Raw genomic sequence first — 22,089 nt, 5'->3', positions numbered from 1 at the left:
ACCCGGCCTCCCGCATGCCCACTATACGCCCTCGCTCAAAGTCCGTCAACTGCACATACGGTTCACGTCCACGCTGTCGCGGCATGCTACCAGTGTTAAAGACTGCGATGGAGCTCCGTATGCCACGGCAAACTGGCTGACACTGACGGCGGCGGTGCATAAATGCTGCGCAGCTAGCGCCATTCGACGGCCAACAGCGCGGTTCCTGGTGTGTCCGCTGTGCCGTGCGTGTGATCATTGCTTGTGCAGCCCTCTCGCAGTGTCCGGAGCAAGTATGGTGGGTCTGACACACCGGTGTCAATGTGTTCTTTTTTCCATTTCCAGGAGTGTATATAAGATAAAAACTTTCCAATTTCATTTCTTGAATAGTGCAAGCTCTGCGTTAGATCAGATTTACATCTTTGGGTTCTTACATCAGTCCACACTTTCATAAAGCTTTCTACAAATTTTGAAAACATTGTTGATGGAGATAATTTCAAACTTAAGATCATCACATTTATCAGAAACTGTTTTTTTTTCATGCGTTTTGCGATCAACAAGCTTCTTTTAGACAGGAAACTCAATGATCATTTTAAAAGTGAATTAATTAAGTTTATGATTTTCTGCCTTGTCGTTTGTGAGAGTAGTAGGGAGTTGGCGGCGTCAGTACACTTTTGATATCAAATTGATACGCAAATTAATTAAATTGATCAATTAATCACCCAGACCCCGCCCATCACCGCCCTCGATCACGCACACCCCCGCCCCTGGATGACATCACGTCTATTTCTTGGCTGCACGTGTCCCCCAGAACCTCCTCCCCCTCCCCCAAACCTGCCTATTGCCGGGAATTTCGAATTTTGGTCGGAATTTCGAATTATGACGGGAATTTCGAATTTTGGAAGGAATTTCGAATTTTTGTGGGAATTCCGAATTTTGGTGGGAATTACTTTATCCCAGGGCTGTGCTGACAACCCACCCTACACCTCACCCAGGAATTGATGGGAAATAAAAATTAGCAGTACCCTTGCTGGGAATCGAACCCTCGTCCTCCTGGGCAGAAAGATCATGTGTACCCTCCTAACACATTTCAACCACCAGAGGCGCTTGGAATTGACAGGAAATTAAAATAGCTGTGTCCTTCCTGGGACTCGAATCCAGATTCTACTGGATGGAAAGCTCAAGTGCACCCACTAACACATGGAAACTGTCCAGATGTAGGAGAGGAAGGTTAGGTAGTGTACTTTACTTATTTTTGGTTGGGAAACTGACGCAAAGATCGATCCTAATTACATAACTAATCATAAAGATTGGGCCTAATTACACGACTATATCCATAGCACTACACAAGGACAGCATAAAAGAGTAATACAGCTCAAAAACTGACGATACCATACAACTGCTGTTATCCTGCTGGGAAAAAATTTCGCAATACCACTCGATACTAGCGACAGACACACTCTAGCTTTACCCTACGCCTACAAGCTGGCGGGAAAAAGGCAAGGACGTAAGGTACTATCTTATTCTTTTTGGTGGGAAATACGTTCAATTGACGAGGTGCTGATGTTGGACAGAGAGGAGTTTAAAAAGTGTATTACCTGTAATCGTACATAATGTATCGCTGTTTGACGTCAGAGTTCGCTACAGACGCATGCTCAAAAACCATCCTGCAGCCCAGGTAATCCAAGCCAATGCACGCCACCACAACTGATGGGAAAAATGCGTCACAGTTTTAATTACACTTCGAAATTGTCGTGAAAAAATCAACACTCGTAATGAATGGGTCATAAAGCAGGACATGTACCGGGGGAAAATTGTCGTCCTAAAAGACTGCAGAGTACAGAGGGGGTGGTAGTTGAATGTGCGTTCTGCTCGATGTACAATCACAAACTGCCAAAAACCAAGGCCTTCTCACTTCCCCTCACACCTCCCCCTCCCCCCGTCTACGATGCTCCACCGTGTGTCTTGTGCCCCGGCTACCACCCTCTTAGGCCGCTGCCCGCACTCGGCGCTTTCAGCCGCCGCCTTAAGGCAATGCTCCTACGCCTGCACGTAGTCAACTAAACAATAGGAGATAAAAGGACTTATCGTGGCGTGTTTATCTTCTGCCGTTAGGTCAGACGATAGAAATGCCACTTGCACGCTTAGAGTAGCAGATTGACGGTGACCAACTTTAAACAGAACTTGATTAATTTTCACACACATTTATTAAAATAATAAAAAGCATAGATATTACGTAACTTGATTCTGGATGCTGTTTACAATTGGCAATCTGAAGTTCCTTTAGTCTTGGTACGTTAATCTTATTCTCACATATCTATGTCTATACATTTCTCTTCATGGCTATGTACAGGAATATGATATCGTATTAGGCGCAGACTGAAACTTGACTATAGACTGGTACAGACTAATGCAGACTGGTACAGACAAATGCAGACTGACTAATCGGAGGTCTGTACACTCGTTATAATACCTCGCGCGTTCATGTATCACTGCGCGAGTGTGATCCGCGAGGAGAAAAGGTTCTACGTTAGCAGCAATCTCATTGGCTGCGTTACATATTAATACGCGGATCGGCGGAAGCAGAATTTGGTCCGTCTCTAAGACAGCGCCATCTCGTAGTGCGGAGACGGACGAGCGCTGCGCCTGCGCTGTTGTGCTTATCGGGGCGCGCTCTAGTGGGAAAGTTGTGTACGCGCTGACTACGCGGAACTATGTACACAACACTTCTACTAAAAAAGGTAAAACACATTTGCTACCATAATAAATGTCCTCTTTCCAGGTAAAGTCTATTTTCTTTTAGTTTTATGAGCAACATCGGTATGTTTTTTACATTTGACTGCACTCGCATCACATTATTTTGTGACATCCAGCCAAGTGTACCGCCACCGATTACAAATGATCAGCAGCCCACCCTGTGTAAAGGCAGGAAAAAAAAACTTCGACTATTTTGATGCGAGAACTACTGATCAACACAGAATGTTCTCGGTATGTCGAAACTGTCATCAGAGTAAAGAAAAAGCGAGAAGTTAAGCTCCAAAGAAAATCTATATTAAGCAATTTCTTCCAGCTTGTTGAACAAATTACACGACCTGAGAGTGTCACTCGCATTCAGTGTCTACCAATAAACTCTCATGCACGTGTTTATTACAAACAAAACACATTCATTTAACGTTTGACAACAAGAAGCTATAATTCAAGAGAACGTAGCTGTTTTGTACACTATGACAGCTCCACTTTTACCAATACGATGCAATAACACACTAGCGTTTACGAAACAAATCGTGAGATCCTGTATCGCCCCGTGTAGGTGGGAGATTGAAATTTCGTTAAAAGAACGAAAAAAAAGAAACCTTTGTCAAGAGTCATTCTCTGGTGCCCTAGCCAGGCGGCACGTCATTGATATCAATTTGTTAGGCTAATTAATTAAATTGATCATGAGAGTCACTCTATACGGCGAGTTACTGTATTTTCAGCAGTCGGATTACACTCGCCAAGTAGGACAACAGGGAATCCATGGAAGTAACATGGTGTTCCTTTCGAGGAACACTATTGAGAAATGACATCTGAAGCTGACCATAGAGAGATTGTACAATCCACAACATACATTTCACGTAAGGACTGTGCTATTAAAAAAACACGATCGTAACGCCTGTTACCATCACCCAGCATAAAAAGCGGCCTTCAGTCTACAGGTACACACGGTCGCTGATTGTGTTATACTTTCAGGCAGAAATGCTGTAAGAAATGCAGGCTGCAATTTGGAAACAGGTATATCCATTTAACCACATACTTGCGTTGGATACTTAGATACATCTTTTAATGATTACAGCCTCTGGTGAATCATATTCGTGCCACTCTCGTATCTCGAAGCGAGTCACCTTTTGTTTCGTACCTATCTGCTGAGGATCCCATACACCAAGAACTCCAGCGCTGTTTTTAGACGGTCTCTCTACATCTTATAACTGCTCCTGCAGGTTAGCCCATGTGATCGTCCCAGTTTAACTCTGACCTGCACCGAAGTCGGAGACCGCTATATCTAAGACCTACTGCATCTGTGGGGAAACAGCACGAGCTGAGTTAATGCGACAGGAGCGCGTTTTGACGACTCGATGGAAGTGGGAACATGGTGCCATAGCTCCGCCAGCCGTGTACAGTGTGTAAGGCCGGTGCCAAACGAAGTTTTCCCCTGCAATGCAAGGTAGTAGAAGAGATAGTACGTGCAGTTACGGTGGTGTTTCTTGTTGGGAAAATCATACATGGCATGGAGGAAGGACAAAGTTTTTGCGACACGTCTCCAAACTACATACAAGTAGTCCGAAGGACATCTGTGTCTCTCAGGGTGCATTCATGTCTTTCACCCAACCATATGTGACGATTCTATTTAATATACAGGCATTGGTTTACTGAAGCAGGTGGTTCATGACTGGCAGACACTGAATGGCAGATACACTCTCAGGTCGTGTAATTTGTTCAACAAGCTGGAAGAAATTGCATAATATAGATTTTCTTTGGAGTTTAAATTCTCACTTTTTCTTTACACTGATGACGGTTTCGAAATAACGAGGACATTCTGCGGTGATCAGCAGTTCTCGCATCAAAATAGTCGAAGTTTTTTTTCCTGTCTCTGCTGATCATTTGTGACCGGTGGTGGTACACTTCGCTGGACGTCACAAAATAATGTGATACGAATGCAGTCGAACGTAAAAACTATACCGATTTTGCTCATAAAACTAAAAGAAAATAGACTTTACCTATTTTCGTGGAAAGAGAACATTTATTATGGTCACAAATGTGTTTTGCTTTTTATTGGTTCAAAATGGTTCTGAGCACTATGGGACTCAACATCTGTGGTCATAAGTCCCCTAGAACTTAGAACTACTTAAACCTAACTAACCTAAGGACATCACACACATCCATGCCCGAGGCAGGATTCGAACCTGCGACCGTAGCGGTCACGCGGTTCCAGACGGAAGCGCCTTTAATCGCACGGCCACCCACACCTGCCGCCGCCGCATTTTCAGTTACTGCCTTGCATACCCCAATACTGCTTCTTATTGCTAACTCGCACTGCTGACTGTCTAGGAAGAGTAAGACACCCGGTAAGTTGCAATGGACACCAACGATCGTTAGTGATGACTCCAACTTCAAAGAATTTAAGGGATCTCCTAAGTGTGTGAAACGTTTGGAATGCTAACAATTATCGTCAAAGAATCGCAGCCGAAATACTTCGTCTATGCGAATCTACCGTCACACCTGTCCCCGTGACCACTCTGTTTTGCACTGCAGTTAGAAATAAAAGTGCCCCAGCAGTCGAGACACCTCGGAAATGCTGTTACATTGCTCTCCGCGCGACTTCTAAGTGGTCGGCGGGCTACGCTCCTCTACACCGTCCCAGCTTATTTAGCCGCTGCTCACTTCCAGAGATTAGGCCGTTTCTGCTGCCGACAAGGTCCGGACAGCCGTAATTCCGGCGCTGGCCAGAGCTCGTAAATATCTGTTAACAGTAAGTAGCGCGACGTACCGAAACAAACGCCTGGCGGCCCTCGGGCTGTCCGGCAGAACACTCTCGCGGGGACTGGGCACTCTGTCTTGTCCGCTCAAAGAGCAGACGGCGCCCCTGGCGGCATCGCCTCCCGGCATACTCACCGCCATACTCACCTCCACTCACTGTCAGAACATTAGCTTCTTGGGGTATGGGGCCACAGCCTCTATAGATTTTTTAAATGATCAGGTTTTCGAATTCAGCAAGGCAACGGTTGTGGTACTAACATATCAATGTACCCAAGAAAAAAGATGTTTTTAACCTATTTCTATGACATGTTACACTGAAGTGTCGAAAGTCATGTGATACATCCTAATGTCGTGTTGGTCCTGCTTTTACCCGACGTATGGCAGCAATTCGACGTGGCATGGACTCAACACGTTGTTGGAAGTCCCCTACCGAAATACTGAGCCATGATGCCTGTATAGCCGTCCATAATTGCGAAAGTGTTGCCGGTGTAGGATTCTGTGCATGAACTGACCTCTCGATTATGTCCCATAAATGTTTGATGGGATCCGTATCGCGCGACCTAGGTGACCAAACCACTCTCTCGAATTGTCCAACTAATCACAAGCAAGTATGTCGCGGTGAGATGGAGCATTGTCATCCACTAAAATTCCATCGTTGTTTGGGAACATAACGTCCATGAATGGCTGCAAATGATCTCCAAGTAACCGAACATCCGGAATACCCGGCCCATTCCATGTAAACACAACCTACGCCATTATGGAGCCATCATCAATTTGCACAGTGCCTTGTTGACAACTTGGATCCATAGCTTCATGGAGTCGGCGCCACACTCGAACACTACCATCAGCTCTTACCAACTGAAAACGGGACTTATCTGACCAGTTCATGGTTGGTGTAGGGTCAACCTATTAGGTCACGAGCCCAGAATAGACGTTGCAGGCGATGTCGTCTGCTGCCATAGCCCGTTAGCGCGAAATTTTTTCCGCACTGTCCTAACAGATAGCTTCGTCGTACGTCCCACATTAATTTCTTTTTTTGTAAGGTCTTATGGGACCAAACTGCTAGGGTCATCGGTTCCTAAGCCTACACACTACTTAATCTAACTTAAACTAACTTACGCTTTGGACAACACACACACCCATGCCCGGGGGAGGACTCGGACCTCCGACGAGGGGAGCCGCACGGACCGTGACAAGCCGCCTTAAACCGCGCGGCTACCCCGCGCGGCCCCACATTAATTTCTGAGGTTACTTCACGCAGTGTTTCTTGTCTGTTAGCACTGACAACGCTACGCAAAAGTAGCTGCTTTCGGTCGTTTAGTGAAAGCCGTCGACCACTGCGTTGTTCGTGGTGAGCGGTAATGCTTGAAATTTGGTATTCTCGGCACTCACTTCACACTGTGGACCACGGAATATTCAATTAGCTAACGAATTCCGAAATGCAATGTCCTATGCGTCTAGTTACAACTACCATTCCGCGTTCAAAGTACGTTTACTCCCGTGGTGCGACCATAATCACGTACAAATGACAGTTCCGCCAATGCACTGCCCTTTTATACCCTGCATCTATGTATGTGCATATCGCTATTCCATGACTTCTGTCATCTCAGTGTATTACATGAAACCTTACGCCTGCAAATGATACGAAAGCCGAAACTGCTGCAACGCACTGAAGTCATGTTCGCTCTGAGGCGCAATTTCACCGTCTGAATCCAAATAACACAAAAAAATTAATTTGAAAATTTTTCACTAAACTGACCATTGTCATCATAGTAAGCAACGAACACAAAAAGAAATTGAAAAATGTAAACAATCATTTATTTCAAAGGGGTGGTTTCACTTTGTAATATAATTTTAAAATTTTTCCCAAATTAGCGTTTATCAATATAGTAAGCAAAGAATACAACAAGAAAGTGGCAAAAAGTAAACAACTAATTGTTTTAAAGCTGTGTGTTCACTCTGAAACTACTTAGATATACTGTTTGCAACCACCTACCATTTCGTGAGACATATTTCAAAGCAGTTCCACATTTTCCCTTGATACAATCGAATATCTGGAAACTTCCCTGATCTCATAATGCCTAAAAGGAAATGTAGTCCTCAATATAAGCAAACATGGGCCAATATGTAATATATTTACATCAAAAGTACATACCGCTCCTGTGGTTTCATTTCAAAACCACCCGTAACAGCAGTAGTACAGACTCAAATTTACGTTACAACAACTTTCTATAAACTTACTTTCACTACCTATGATCTTAAATATGATCATTATAATAGAAAGGCACATGTCACGGTCTCCTACAATCACGCAGCACACTCTCCTGTTGTTTTGAACGCTGTAAATGAACGCCACAACGTACGTACGTAAGTAGAAGTACCTCAGTATACCATCATATGCCTCTGTCTTGCAGTGTCCTAGTGGTTCCATGCGAAAGGCACTGGTACTGTAAAAAAAAATAAGTTAGCAAGATGGTGGCTTCAGGCAGATACCATTGGTGCTCAAAGGGTTAGAAAAGACTGTGAGCACAGATGGCGGTTGCAGCAGACGTAACAGTTGTCAACCAATAAAGCCTCATCCCCAGTTCTTTACAGAATCGAACTCTCACGTATAACACACCTTCAAACGTCTGATTATTTTACAAAGGGGTTGACGTGTTAAATACATGGCGTCAAGCGTATAAACGAGAAGTACGTTAGACAAAATTTACAGTTACGTTTAAAGTTTGTTGGAAGTCACTATGTGCTCTCATTATCAAACACTGGTTGAGTATAGTTTGTGTCATTTGCACTCCCTTTTAAGCAAAAGCTAGTTTTCACGCTTCTCAAAGGTTTACGGCGTCATATCAAGTTTTCACGGTTCTCAAATGTTTATGACGTCATATCTCTTGAATCATACGTCGTACAGTGATATAATTTCGCGGATACGAGGGTGGTGTGAAAAGTTCTCAGAATGGAGTAGAAAAAACATTTTTTTTATTTTTCAATGTAGTCTCCTTGTAATTAAAGCACTTGGACCAACGATGTTCCAGTGCCTTGATCCCATCTCGAAAATGAGTTTCCTCCAGGCCCGCAAAATAGTTGTCAACTCCGGCTATCAATTCTTCGTTTGAAGTGAATCTTCGTCGACCAAGAAAATTTTCAGTTTTGGGAAGAAGTGGAAGTCTGACGGAGCAATATCCGGTGAATAAGGTGGGCGTGGCAACAATTCATACCTTAGTTCGTGTAATTTTGCCACGGTGACGGCACATGTGTGCGGACGCGCATTGCCGTGTTGGAAGATGTCTTTCTTCCTTGCTAAACCTGGCCCTTTTTCGCGTATCTTTTGCTGCAATTCGTCCAGGAGGTTGCATAGTATTCTCCAGTAAATGTTTGTCCAGTAGGGAGATAATCTGCGAACAGAATCCCCTTCACATCCCAGAACACTGATGCCATTACCTTCCCCCCCGAAGGAATTGTCTTTGCATTCTTTGGTGGCGGAGAATCAGTATGTTTCCATTGCTTTGACTGTTGTTTTGTCTCTGGGGTATAATAGTGCACCCAAGTTTCAGCTGTGGTCACAAACCGGCGCAAAAAATCTTGTTAGTTTCTCCTAAAACGGGCCAAACGATGTTCCGATACCTCCATTCTCCTGCGTTTTTGATCCAGCATCAAGAGTCGCGTTTCCCATCTTGCAGATAATTTTTTCATTTCTAATTCTTCAGTTAAAATGTGATACACGCTTTCAGATGACATCTGGCAAGCGTGAGCAATTTCACGCACTTTCAATCGGCGATCCTCCATGACCATTTTGTGCACTTTTGCAATGAGTTCTGGAGTAGTGACACATCTCGACTGACCCCTGCGCTGATCATCATCTAAGCTCTCCCGACCAAATTTAAATTCATTTGTCCACTTGGAAACAGTTGAATATGAAGGAGCAGAGTCCCCCAGTGTATTGTGGAAAGCGGCATGAATGTCCTTTGCGTTCATACCTTTCTTTACGAAGTACTTACTCACTACTCGAATCTCGATTTTTCCCATCTTCGCAAAAGCCAGATCATCGCTGATATTTATAGCCGTTTTCAGAATGTCTACGGAGCCCTGGCAGTGAACGGTGAGTCGCTGAACGAGGCGTCAGTCATCATCACAAGAAGATCGCGCACACCTGTCGGATCTCCCGCGTGCAGGCCGGCCGCACATAGCTGCCACTCCTGCTATGTTGGAACGTGCGTACACTTTCATTCGAGGTGATCGACGGATCACAGTGAAAGACTTCGCTGCACAACAGGACGTCTTTGTCGGTAGTGCTGACACACTCGTCCACGAATTAGGGTATTCAAAGGAGTGTGCTTGCTGGTTTCTCGTTTCATAGCATGAAGAGCAACGCAGTTTCTTGTGCGTTACAAGGCTGACTGTGGCAATTTTTTGTCGAACGGTGTCACAGACGATGAAACATGGACTCAACGCTTCACTCCGGAAACAAAACGAGAAACCATGGAGTGGCGCGGGATCACCTCTTCTCCGAAGAAAATGTTCAAAGATGATCCTCAGCTGGTAAAGTCATGTTGACAGTTTTCTAGGATTCTGAAGGGCACATTCAATGTGATAACCTCCCTCATGGTGCAAAGATCAACTCTGAAGTGTATTATGCTACCCTCGGGAAACTGAAGAATCGACATCAGCGTGTTCGTCGCCACAAAAATGCAAACCAACTTCTCCTTCTCCATGAAATCTCAAAGTCTGACTCAATTCTGCGCACCCGAGAGGACCTAACGAAACGTTATTGGGAAAAATTTGAAATTTGTGGTAAGTTCCTATGGGACCAAACTGCTGTGGTTATCGGTCCCTAGGCTTACACACTACTTAATCTAACTTAAACTAACTTACGCTAAGGACAACACACACACCCATGCCCGAGGGAGGACTCGAACCTCTGGCAGGGGGTGGAGGGGAGGGGGCGGGGGAGCTGCGCGAACCGTGGCAAGGCTACCCCACGCGCGGCAACTTCATTGGGCTGTTCTTCCTCATCCAGCCTCCAGCCCAGACCTCGCACCTTTCGCCATCCATCTGTTTGGCCCAATGAAGGAGGCATACCGTGGCAAGCAGAACGTGGATGATGGGGAGGTTGTTGATGTAGCAAGACGTTGGCTCCAATAGTGGTACCACGCCCGCACACATGCCCTCCCGCTATGGTGGCGAACAGCCTTCGCACTGAAAGGAGATTAGAGGGTTTTGTAGCCGGAAGAGGGAAACTGGCGTACTGGGATCCTGAATAAAACCGACTTACTTTCAGAAAAAAAAGTGTTGCATTACTTACTGAAAGCCCCTCGTATTACCTCGTACTCGATTACCCCAGGTCGGAAAAGTTTTTAAACGTTGACAATACAGGACTCTGTGCAGGAACAGTGTTAGCCTGGTAATCTCAATATCAGAGAGAATTTTTAACCCGCAACTTGAGGCAATTTCGAAGCTAGATAAGCTTCGACCAGTAAACAACCATACATTGCCACTCAAGGCTACCAAACACTGGTGTAACTGACCTAGTCTGTGCTAATTTGCACTGATCTAAGATCAAACAATGCAGAGGTAGACACAGATGTATCAGAGGATGAATATTATGAATGAAATAATATATAATTAGTTCTGTAATGTCTAATCCAAGAAATATTGTGCTACGGTCGCAGGTTCGAATCCTGCCTCGGGCATGGATGTGTGTGATGTCCTTAGGTTAGTTAGGTTTAAGTAGTTCTAAGTTCTAGAGGACTGATGACCTAAGATGTTAAGTGCCGTAGTGCTCAGAGCCATCCATTTGAACTGGGCAGAGAGTTCTACGGCGTAGCACAAGGCGCCGGCACGTAGTCTTATGATTAGCATCTTCGCATTATCTCTCCTTCCACTGCAGTGCTATCCAGATATCGGCCACGAGAATTGCTTTCACCATCAGGATTCGCACTGTCTACACGGATCTTACGGTGTATTTCATTGGGACCAATTGCATCAGTTGCGGTTGCATTTAAAAAGATAGATATGGTCCCAACCCGAAATCTCAGATTCATGCGCGCACCTTTAATTAGGAGACAAATATAATTACATAACGTGTTAACTGACAATCCAACCATAAACGCTTGTTAGATTAAATTGTGGGGTCGCGCTTATTCTTTTAACCATTTGATCGGAAGCCGATTAAAACAGTGTGCCGGACCGGCCGCCGGACTCGGACGGAACCTTTGCCTTCCGCTGGCAAGTCCCCTACCGAATGAGCTATCCAGGCACCACTCACGACCCACCCTCACAGCATTACCTCCACCAATGCCCGTGTAGCTCCTACTAGAGACTTGCCCACGAAAAGCAATGTTTCCGAGTTTGGATTCCCGCACCGCCAGACAGTTGTAAGCTGCCAGGAAGTTTCAAATCAGTGCACACACCAAGTAATGTTAACATAACTGGTCTGGAGAGTTTCCTCAGGATTCGCTGGTAAGACAGACATAGATTTTTGAGGGAACGGTCGGTTAGGGAGGAGATAAAACAGAGTTCCTACCCTGACAGTCTTCTGTTTCCCTGCTGGACAGAATTTTCAAATACGAGGGTTGTCCAGAAAGTAAGTTCCGATCGGTCGCGAAATGGAAACCACTGGGAATATCTGATAAAGCTTTGCACAAATGTGTTAGGCAGTGTCTCTAGTATGCCCGTCGATCGTGTTCCGTCGCTCTTTTCAGTTTTGAGTGAACAGTGAGGACGTAAAGATGCGTAGGAAATAGCGTCTCCCGCCAAGTATGAGGGCCTGGTTAGAGATTTCTCCTGTGTCATGCAGCCCACATAGCACAACTGTCGAACAGTTCCTTCTTCATGGCAATTCTCGGCCGCACACTGCAGGGGCAATGAAGATGCTCCTGCGGCGTTTCCGATGAGAAGTGTTTGATCACCCACAATATAGTCCGTAATTGGCTCCCCTTGAGTCTCATCTGTTCTCACAAGAACCGCTGGCTATGAAGACAATTTTTTTCCACAGACAACGAGCTGCAGACAAGTGCAGATAACTGGCCGAAAGCACAGGCGGCTGCTTTCTATGACGAGGATACTGGAAAGTTGATACAACACTACGACAACACTCGAAGTTGGAGCGGCAACTATGTAGAGAAATTGGTGGAAGGTATACCTAACTGTTGCAAATAAAACGTTTCTGATTTTCACTGTGGTTTCCATTTCGCGACCGATCGGAACTTACTTTCTGGACAACCCTTGTAGGACCCAGCAGGTTCGCTCAGCCTCAGTTTTGTCGTTGTCCTGGAGCACTCAACACGTAGCGTCCGTGTCAATCACAGAGGAACTCGTGGAGAACTGACAGCCGCCATCGGCACAACACGGCGAGATGCTATGGCTTACAGGCTGGGTAACACGCCATCATGCTCCACTTTGCTATTCATTACTAGCATTTCTCTCTCTCTCTTGCTCATTTCAGCCTTATAGGGACTTCAGCGATTCTTTTATAGTAACTTTTATTTTAACTGATGATCGATAATGCGTGAACTTGCTATTGAACTCTATTGTACTCTATGTTCCCGATTTCAGTGCTTAATATTCATTTTCTGTTTCTTTGTAAATATTGCAGGCAGAATAAATTTCAGCTGTGCAGTCGAATTTAAGCTCGTCCCAATGTTCTGATTCTGATACTGCGGCTCCTGTTCGCCTACATCCCCACGATTAGCTTCGCTAATTCAATGGCAAAAGTGACTGCTAGATGCACACCTGCAAGCGGAATCGAGTCAGTCCAAGACCACACAGTATGGACCCACCTTCAATGAGTTCCATTTGTTCGAGAAAGCTGTTGCCAGGTGGAGTCTAACATCCATGACAAGCCGTGACTTTTTCGGATCAACGATTTATTTTTAAATGTTGAAGCGAGCTAATGGTTCAAAATGGCTCTGAGCACTATGGGACTTAACATCTAAGGTCATCAGTCTCCTAGAACTTATAACTACTTAGACCTAACTAACCTAAGGACATCACACACATCCATGCCCGAGGCAGGATTCGAACCTGCGACCGTAGGGTCGCGCGGTTCCAGACTGAAGCGCCTAGAACCGCTCGGCCACACCGGCCGGCGCGAGCTAATGATTCACTTTCTCTGCGTGATACAAGGGCCTTCAATAACTAATGCCACACATTTCATTCATCGGCCGATTTCGCTTGAAAAAATGCTGTAGTTTCATGAAGTCCCGGTAGGTGGCGGCGCTATACGTAGCCTCCAAAATGGAGGTACGTTCCATGCAGCGAGCTGTCACTGAGTTTCTTTTGGCGGAAAACCAGAGCATCACAAATGTTCATAGGCGCTTGCAGAGGGTCTACGCCTACGGAGACTTGGCAGTGAACAAAAGCACGGTGAGTCTTTGGAAGCGCGTATGTCATCATTGCGACAAGGTCGCTCAAACCTGTCTCATCTCCGACGTGCCGGCGGCCGCACACGATGTGACTCCTGCAATACTGGAACGTGCAGACACCCTCAGTCTACGTGATCAACGGATCGCAATCAAACACCTCTCTGCAAAACTCGACGTGTCTTTCGGCAGTGCTGACACACTCGTCCACCAGTTGGGGTACTCAAAGGTGTGTGCCCGCTGAGTTCCTTGCTGCTTAACAGAAGACCATGAAGAGCAACAAAGGACCACCTGTAAGGAATTGCTTGCGCGTTACGAGGCTGATAGTAACAACTTTTCGTCACAACCGATGAAACTATTGGTTCGTCACTTCGAGCCGAAAATAGAATGGCAATCCATGGAGTGGCACCACCCACCCCTCCTCCGAAGAAAAAGTTCAAACACGCACCATCAGCTGGTAAAGTTATGGTGACGGTCATCTGGGACCCTGAAGCGGTTATTCTGTTTGATGTCCTCCCTTACGGTGCGACGATCGTCTCTGACGTGTATTGTGCTATGCTCAGGAAATTGAAGAAACGATCTCAACGTGTTCGTTGTCACAAAATTGCAAACGGACTTATCCTTCTCCATGACTACATAAGGCCTCACACATGTATGCGAATCCACGAACCGCTCACAAAACATGACTTGTTATTCCTCATCCACCCTACGACCCGGATCTCGCATCTCCCGACCTCCATCTGTTTGGCCCAACGAAGGATGCATTCCGCGGGAAGCAGTACACGGATGGTAGGTAGTTTGTTGATGCAGCAAGACGTTGGCTCCGACGTCTTCCAGTAGCCGGCCGCTGTGGCCGAGCGGTTCTAGGCGCTTCAGTCCGGAACCGCGCCGCTGTTACGCTCGCAGGTTCGAATCCTGCCTCGGGCATCGATGTGTGTGGTGTCCTGAGGTTAGTTAGATTTAAGTAGTTCTATGTCAAGGGGACTGATGACCTCAGATGTTAAGTCCCATAGTGCTTAGAGCCATTTGAACCATTTGTCGTCCAGTAAGCGGTGGCACACAGGCTTAAAGGCTCTCCCTGTAAGGTGGCGTAAAACTTCCCTATTCAACGAAGGTTGCGTTGAAAGGCAGGGTTTTGTAGCAAAAGGGTGGGGAATAAAATGGTGAATGGGAATCCTTAATAAAACCAGCCTGCTTTCAGCCTACTGAACGCCTCTCGTATTTTAATAACGCACATAGTAATAAAATGTTCAATACAAAAATAGAAACTTCTTGTAGGGTGGACACATGTACCACAGAAAATTTCGAAGCAACTTGTCTACAAAAGACGCGAGCAATTAATGTGTAACCAACGCAATAATCAAACTAACTTAAAAAAAAGTTTAGTGGGTTGTTATGTCAATGAATATGCAAAACTGTGACGAATATCAGCAAGAATCAATTATTGGCCCATCGCTTCGAAAGTATGATAATCAAATGAACAATTGTGAAGCACTTCTGCATCTGTGAGAAAACAGCTGGATGAGATGTCCGCCATGTTTTGCGGTTATAAATGCGACAGTTACAGATTCATTCACTCTGTGAAACCCGATATATTTGCAGCTGTCACCGCCAATCACGGGACGGCGTTTGGGAGCGACTACCCACAAACAGCTCTATAAATTTCCCGTCACATAAATTACGTCGTTCCGTAGATGTCTCTATGTGCAACGTATGCAGTGTATCAATACAATGTGTGTGGAAATTTCGGCTCTGGCAGTACATTCAACGGCTTTCGATTTACATGGATAAATATATCTGTTAAGAGTTGCGGGAATCTGAAATTTCTAATACGTGGAGCGGTAACAGATACACAGGATATAATATAATAATGTTTTAAAAATTTGGGAGACACACTTTCTACGTATTCGGTAGGTTAAATGAAACACCAGATTGCTGTATTTCCGAAAACGTTTATTGATAGCAGAGTACAATCAAATACCGTAACCCAATCTCTCGCTCCATTACTGCAAAATAAACCAGAAGTTGAATATACCACTTGAGTTGTAAAGGTCTTTTATTATCACACGACCGGTTTTGGGCTCTTATAAGCCCATCTTCAGGTGTAACTCGGTGCTGTCGCCCCCCGAGCACCGCGGTGGACCTATGACCGCAGAACAGGGAAATAAATGTTCAATATGACGAAGAACCATGTTTTGTCTGATTTTCTATAAAATTCCGGGCTCCCCTCTGATGGTACCGAATGCTCTAAAGATGCGCTCAATAAGCTCAGGTACTGTTCCTACTGCCGTTGAGTACTCAAATGACTTAACATCATTTCAGAGGTGAAAGTCACAAGGGCTGAGGTCCTGGGAGGGCATAGGCCAAGAGACTGGGCGTCCTTTTCCAATTACTCTCTGCCTGAAGTTGCCTGCGAGATATGCACTGGCTCCACGATCAAAGTGCGCTGGTGCACTATCGATCTGAATCCACGGACTATCGTACAGTTGCAAGGGAACGTTCTCTAGAAGTTCTGGCAAGGCATTGTCCAGAAACTTCAAATACCATGCACCATTCAAACGATCTGGTGCGATTAGCGGGTCAAGTGAACTTGAAACATATCAGACCAAATATTCGCTGAGAATCTTATCCAGTATCTTCTCGTACAGGGTCCGCAGCTCGTGGTCTCGCGGTAGCGTTCCCGCTTCTCAAGCACGCGGCTCCGGGTTCGATTCCCGGCGGGGTCAGGGATTTTCATCTGCCTCGAGATGACTGGGTGTTGTTGTGTCTTCATCATCATCATTCATCCCCCTTACCGTCGGAGGAAGGCAATGGCAAACCACCTCCACTAGGACCTTGCCTAGTACAGTGGTGCGGGTCCCCCGCATTGTCCCCTATGCTCTGTCAAGGAGTATGGGTAGTGCGTATATTTTCAAGAGCCCAGTGGTGGCTGCAGAAACTTCAAATTTCCCGCAAAGGATCCTTACATCAAAAAGTTCAAAATTTCATCCTCTACGACTTCCAAAATTTTTAAAACGTCACGCTGTTACACCCCATGTATACGAGATGTCGCAGAAATCACTAAGCTGACGCACACATTTTTAGAGAAACGGCAACTGTATTGATATTTAAGATAATTCTCATTTATTGTTCAGCCTCAGTGGCATATTTTTAATTAAATTACATCTTTAGACCGAAGTAATTACGTCAGCAACCTGTGTTTTCTGCTCAGACCCACATGTCACAGTAAAGTACCAGACATGGTGCGACAAACTTCGAAGGGTTGTAGAGGGTGTCTTGAAAACAAATCGAGGATAGGACCCACAGTCCGGAAACATCATAGAACGACGCTACAGAGCGTCAAAGTTACAGGCGCCAGCATCCGGCGCCAGGCCACACCTTCGGCAGCAAACTTGACTTCGTACGCTGACGGATAGTAGACGGAATGTCTTGCAATATTGCTTGTTATTCGGAGCCACGATGAGCAGTGCTAAGGACGGGGCTACCAGATGTGCAGAGAGACCTTGTGTCCTATGAATGCAATGCTCTGTTGCCCTGGTGGCTGACAGTTTTGGACACGAGTTTCCATTTTTCTCCTGTTTACCGAAAACGCTCACTAGGCTCACCGCAAAAATATTAGTTACCCTCTTAATATAGCATTCCCGTCGTTTTGAAGTGCAGGTGGTGTTGAACTGATAACAGGCGGTCTTTTGATTTTCCATCGCTGACATAAGCCATGGTGGTAGATCGGCGCTGAAATAAGTTGCCCGATCCGCTAGTGTATCAACGCGGATTCCCCATCCGGTAGAGACCGGACGTAAGTGTCACGCCTCGTCAATCGATCTCTGTCTGAACTCTGCAGGAACTGCTGCTGTCAATGAATGCAGGTCCATTTCACACAATTTCCGAGCAAACATTTCGAATGGAGCTACAAGCAACGAGGGTTTGAAGAGTGGAAATGGGAAACGTGGCGTTCTCTCACAAAGCGCATTTTCAGTGTTACAGTGTTTTCAATACTCTGCTTCACGTTCCTAGACTTGACTCAGGTGCCAAACCATGGAGAAAGTCTTTCGAACAAGCGTTGGTAGATGGCGCATTGTCTTTGTGCTTCCGTCTGGAATGCTAATGAGATAAATTAGAAAGCAAATACTTTATTATGAACGTTCGAAGTCCTATAGCAGGAAACTGACTGGTTCTAAGTGCCAATAAGAAAGATTTTACAAAAAAACTCTAGCAAAAAAAGAAAACAGCAACCAGTCACTGTTGACAATGTTACTTATTTGTACATATAGCGTCGCTACCGACAACTAACCGGCAAGTTGATCTTCAGACGGTTCTTCACCTTTGTAGTTCATTTGCTGTTGTTCACATTACTTGTAGGAAAAAAAGAGCCAACAACTAATATATACAACAACAAATATAATACAAAGGTGGAGAACCGTCTGAAGATGAACGTGTCTTTTTGAAACAGGTAACGGCGCCTTTTCTGTAAATAAATACCGTTATTAATAGTGGCTCGCTGCTGTTTTATTCTCTGCAAGAATCACATTTTGCTTATATCCACGATATGAAAATTATCACTTTTCGACAAAACAACAGTAAGAAATTTTTATGCCAGTTGACATTAAAGCTGAGACACTACGTTTTTTATGTGATAACACACGAACAGAAACGCCTGATCTCTAATTTCGACCATCACATGCTTCCTGAACGAAGAACGACACTTTTGCTGAGTTATCAGAGCTGTATAGGCGCAAAAATGAAGTACGCAGCAAGTACGAATTGTTGTTGTTGTCGTGGTCTTGAGTACAAATACTGGTTTGATGCAACTCTCCATGCTACTCTATCCTGTGCAAGCCTCTTCAGCTCCGAGTAACTACTGCAACAAACAACCTTCTGAATTCACCTGACCAGAAGTCCTCCTGCAGCCGAACTTCACTAATATCCACTATATCTAACTTCAACCTATCTATTTCCCTTTTAAAATTTTAAATTTCCTAACCTACATGCCCGATTAAGGGACCTGACATTCCACGCTCCGATCCGTAGAATGTCAGTTTTGCTTCTTCTGATAAAGACGTCGTCCTGAGTAGTCCCCGCCCGGGGACCCGAATGGGCAACACAGAGATCTCTCGAGCTCCAAAATCTGTGAGGATAGTCGCTTCAATGAAACTACTCCGCATAGTTTTCATCTGCGAACGGGTTCCATTACAAAGTTTCTGACTATTCAGATTGTGGAAGTAGTATTATAATCGTAAGCTGATAAGTCATAAAGTGCAACTTTCCTAATACATAGGTTTTCTGTTAAAACCAAATGTGAAGAGGGGAACAAAACAGCACAATGTTGTGTATAAATTTTTTCTTTAAAATCATATATACGGAGAATCAATACACGTATATGGCAGTAAAGTCTTGGCTAATAGTTTAAATGCCCTGCTACTGTAGTTAAAGCCGACTGGGAAAAAAGAAAACAAAATCGCACATTTTCGTAGCACAGCGCAGCACTTCTTTCTCGCAATCGATTTTAACGAAAAACCTGTATACTGTTGCTTAAAAAACTATGGAGCTAAATGAAACTTCCTGGCAGATTAAAACTGTGTGCCGGACCGAGACTCGAACTCGGGACCTTTGCCCTTCGCGGGCAAGTGCTCTACCTTTTTTTTTTTTTTCTTTAATCGTTGTGTTTGGTCGTTGCGGACGTCACATCACATCTGTTCAAGTTCGTTTGTTGATCCATCCACTCAGTTTTTTTTATTACAGAAGCCAACCGGCTCTCTGACCGAATACGCTGAGCTACCGTGCCGGCACCATCTGAGCTACCCAAGCACGACTCACACGACACATCCCCACAGCTTCAATTCAGCCAGTACCTCGTCTCCTAACCTCCAAAACTCACGGAAGCTCTTCTGCGAACGTTGCAGAACTAGCACTCCTGGAAGAAAGGATACTGCGGAGACATGGCTTAGCCACAGCCTGGGGGATGTTTCCAGAATGAGATTTTCACTCTGCAGCGGAGTGTGCACTGATATGAAACTTCCTGGCAGATTAAGACTGTGTGCCGGACCGAGACTCGAACTCGGGACCTTTGCCTTTCGCGGACAAGTGCTCTACCATTGTAACTGAATTTCACAATAAATGTCACATATTTATTATATAATACACATTATGTGATCAAAAGTATCCGGAACCACAAAACATACGTTTTTCATATTAGGTGCATTGTGCTGTCATCTACCGCCAGGTACTCCATATCAGCGACCTCATTAGACATCGTGAGAGAGCAGAATAGGGCGCTCCGCGGAGCTCACGGACTTCGTACGTGGTCAGCTGATTGGGTGTCACTTATGTCATACGTCTGTACCCGAGATTTCCACACCCCTAACATTCCCTAGGTCCACTGTTTCCGACGACACAGAGAAGTGGAAACGTGAAAGGACACGTACAGCGTACAGGCCGACCTCGTCAGTTGACTGACAGAGACCGCCGACAGTTTAAGAGGGTCGTAATGTGTAAAAGGCAGACATCTATGCAGACCATCACACAGGAATTCCAAACCGCATCAGGACCCACAGCAAGTACTATGACAGTTACGTGGGAGGTGAGAAAACGTGGATTTCATGGTCGAGACAGAGACAGCAAAGGACTTGGAAGAGCAGTTGAATGGAATGGACAGTGTCTTGAAAGGAGGATATAAGATGAACATCAACAAAAGCAAAACAAGGATAATGGAATGTAGTCTAATTAAGTCGGGTGATGCTGAGGGAATTAAATTAGGAAATGAGGCACTTAGAGTAGTAAAGGAGTTTTGCTATTTGGGGAGCAAAATAACTCACGATGGTCGAAGTAGAGAGGATATAAAATGTAGGCTGGCAATGGCAAGGAAAGCGTTTCTGAAGAAGAGAAATTTGTTAGCATCCAGTATTGATTTAAGTGTCAGGAAGTCATTTCTGAAAGTATTCGTATGGAGTGTAGCCATGTATGGAAGTGAAACATGGACGATAAATAGTTTGGACAAGAAGAGAATACAAGCTTTCGAAATGTGGTGCTACAGAAGAATGCTGAAGATTAGATGGGTAGATCACATAACTAATGAGGAAGTATTGAATAGGATTGGGGAGAAGAGAAGTTTGTGGCACAACTTGACCAGAAGAAGGGATCGGTTGGTAGGACATGTTCTGAGGCATCAAGGGATCACCAATTTAGTATTGGAGGGCAGCGTGGAGGGTAAAAATCGTAGAGGGAGACCAAGAGATGAATACACTAAGCAGATTCAGAAGGATGTAGGTTGCAGTAGGTACTGGGAGATGAAAGAGCTTGCACAGGATAGAGTAGCATGGAGAGCTGCATCAAACCAGTCTCAGGACTGAAGACCACAACAACAACAACATATTTATTCTTCAGGAAGATTTAGTGCGCACCCTTGGACGATACCGATCGTTGAAACGTTCGTAACACAGATGTTCTGAACACTACAAACATCGCACCACGGTAGGTTTTCTACAGTGACATTTCTTCGTATAAATCTCACTCGGGAAAGAAACGTCGTTAACATTGGTGAAGTTTTCTCGCGTTTTCAATAATTTCGCGGTAGATCATGCATAACGGATCATTTTTCCGAAAACTGGCGCTTGCACCTGATTATGAATACACTAAGGAATTTTACCGAAAACAGTCTCAAAAAATCTTCTCATTCCTTTTTCTTAAATTCATTTATGTGACGTACAATTAGTAGACTAATAAGGACAACGTTATATCAGTATACACTGGAAAACATTACTACACGAAATTTCTACATATGTGGGTATATAAATGAAAAACAAAAATAAAAGTAATAATCGAGTTTCGAACACGGGGCGCAAAATTAAAAAGCTGTGATGTTTAGCACTGTGTCACCATGTCATCTCAGGACATATCGCTGTTAAAGCCACATAAAGTACCTAAAAAATTCCAGAAAACTTTGACCGCAGTTTTTTCAGAAGTGGGTCGAATGTCTACGGACAAGCTGTGACACGTGTTGGCTTATTTTGATCCCTCTTCCACGAGCAAAGTTTCTGAGAAATCGGATTATGGCACTTGCCGTGTTCTCCTCATAAGAGAGACCGGACAGTTGCAAAGTCAGTTTCATTTTCTCCCTGGAGTGTTTCCAAAATTGTGGAGTGTGCATACAGTGAAGTGTGTTCCCTGTGCCTGTTACATTTCAGTGTACGTATTGCAGTTCTTCTCGATACTGTATCAGTTAATCTGCTTTCCTGTCCGGTAT

This window comes from Schistocerca piceifrons, chromosome 5 (assembly GCF_021461385.2).
Source record: "Schistocerca piceifrons isolate TAMUIC-IGC-003096 chromosome 5, iqSchPice1.1, whole genome shotgun sequence".
Classification (NCBI taxonomy): domain Eukaryota; kingdom Metazoa; phylum Arthropoda; class Insecta; order Orthoptera; family Acrididae; genus Schistocerca; species Schistocerca piceifrons.
This window is presented reverse-complemented; position numbering follows the sequence as displayed.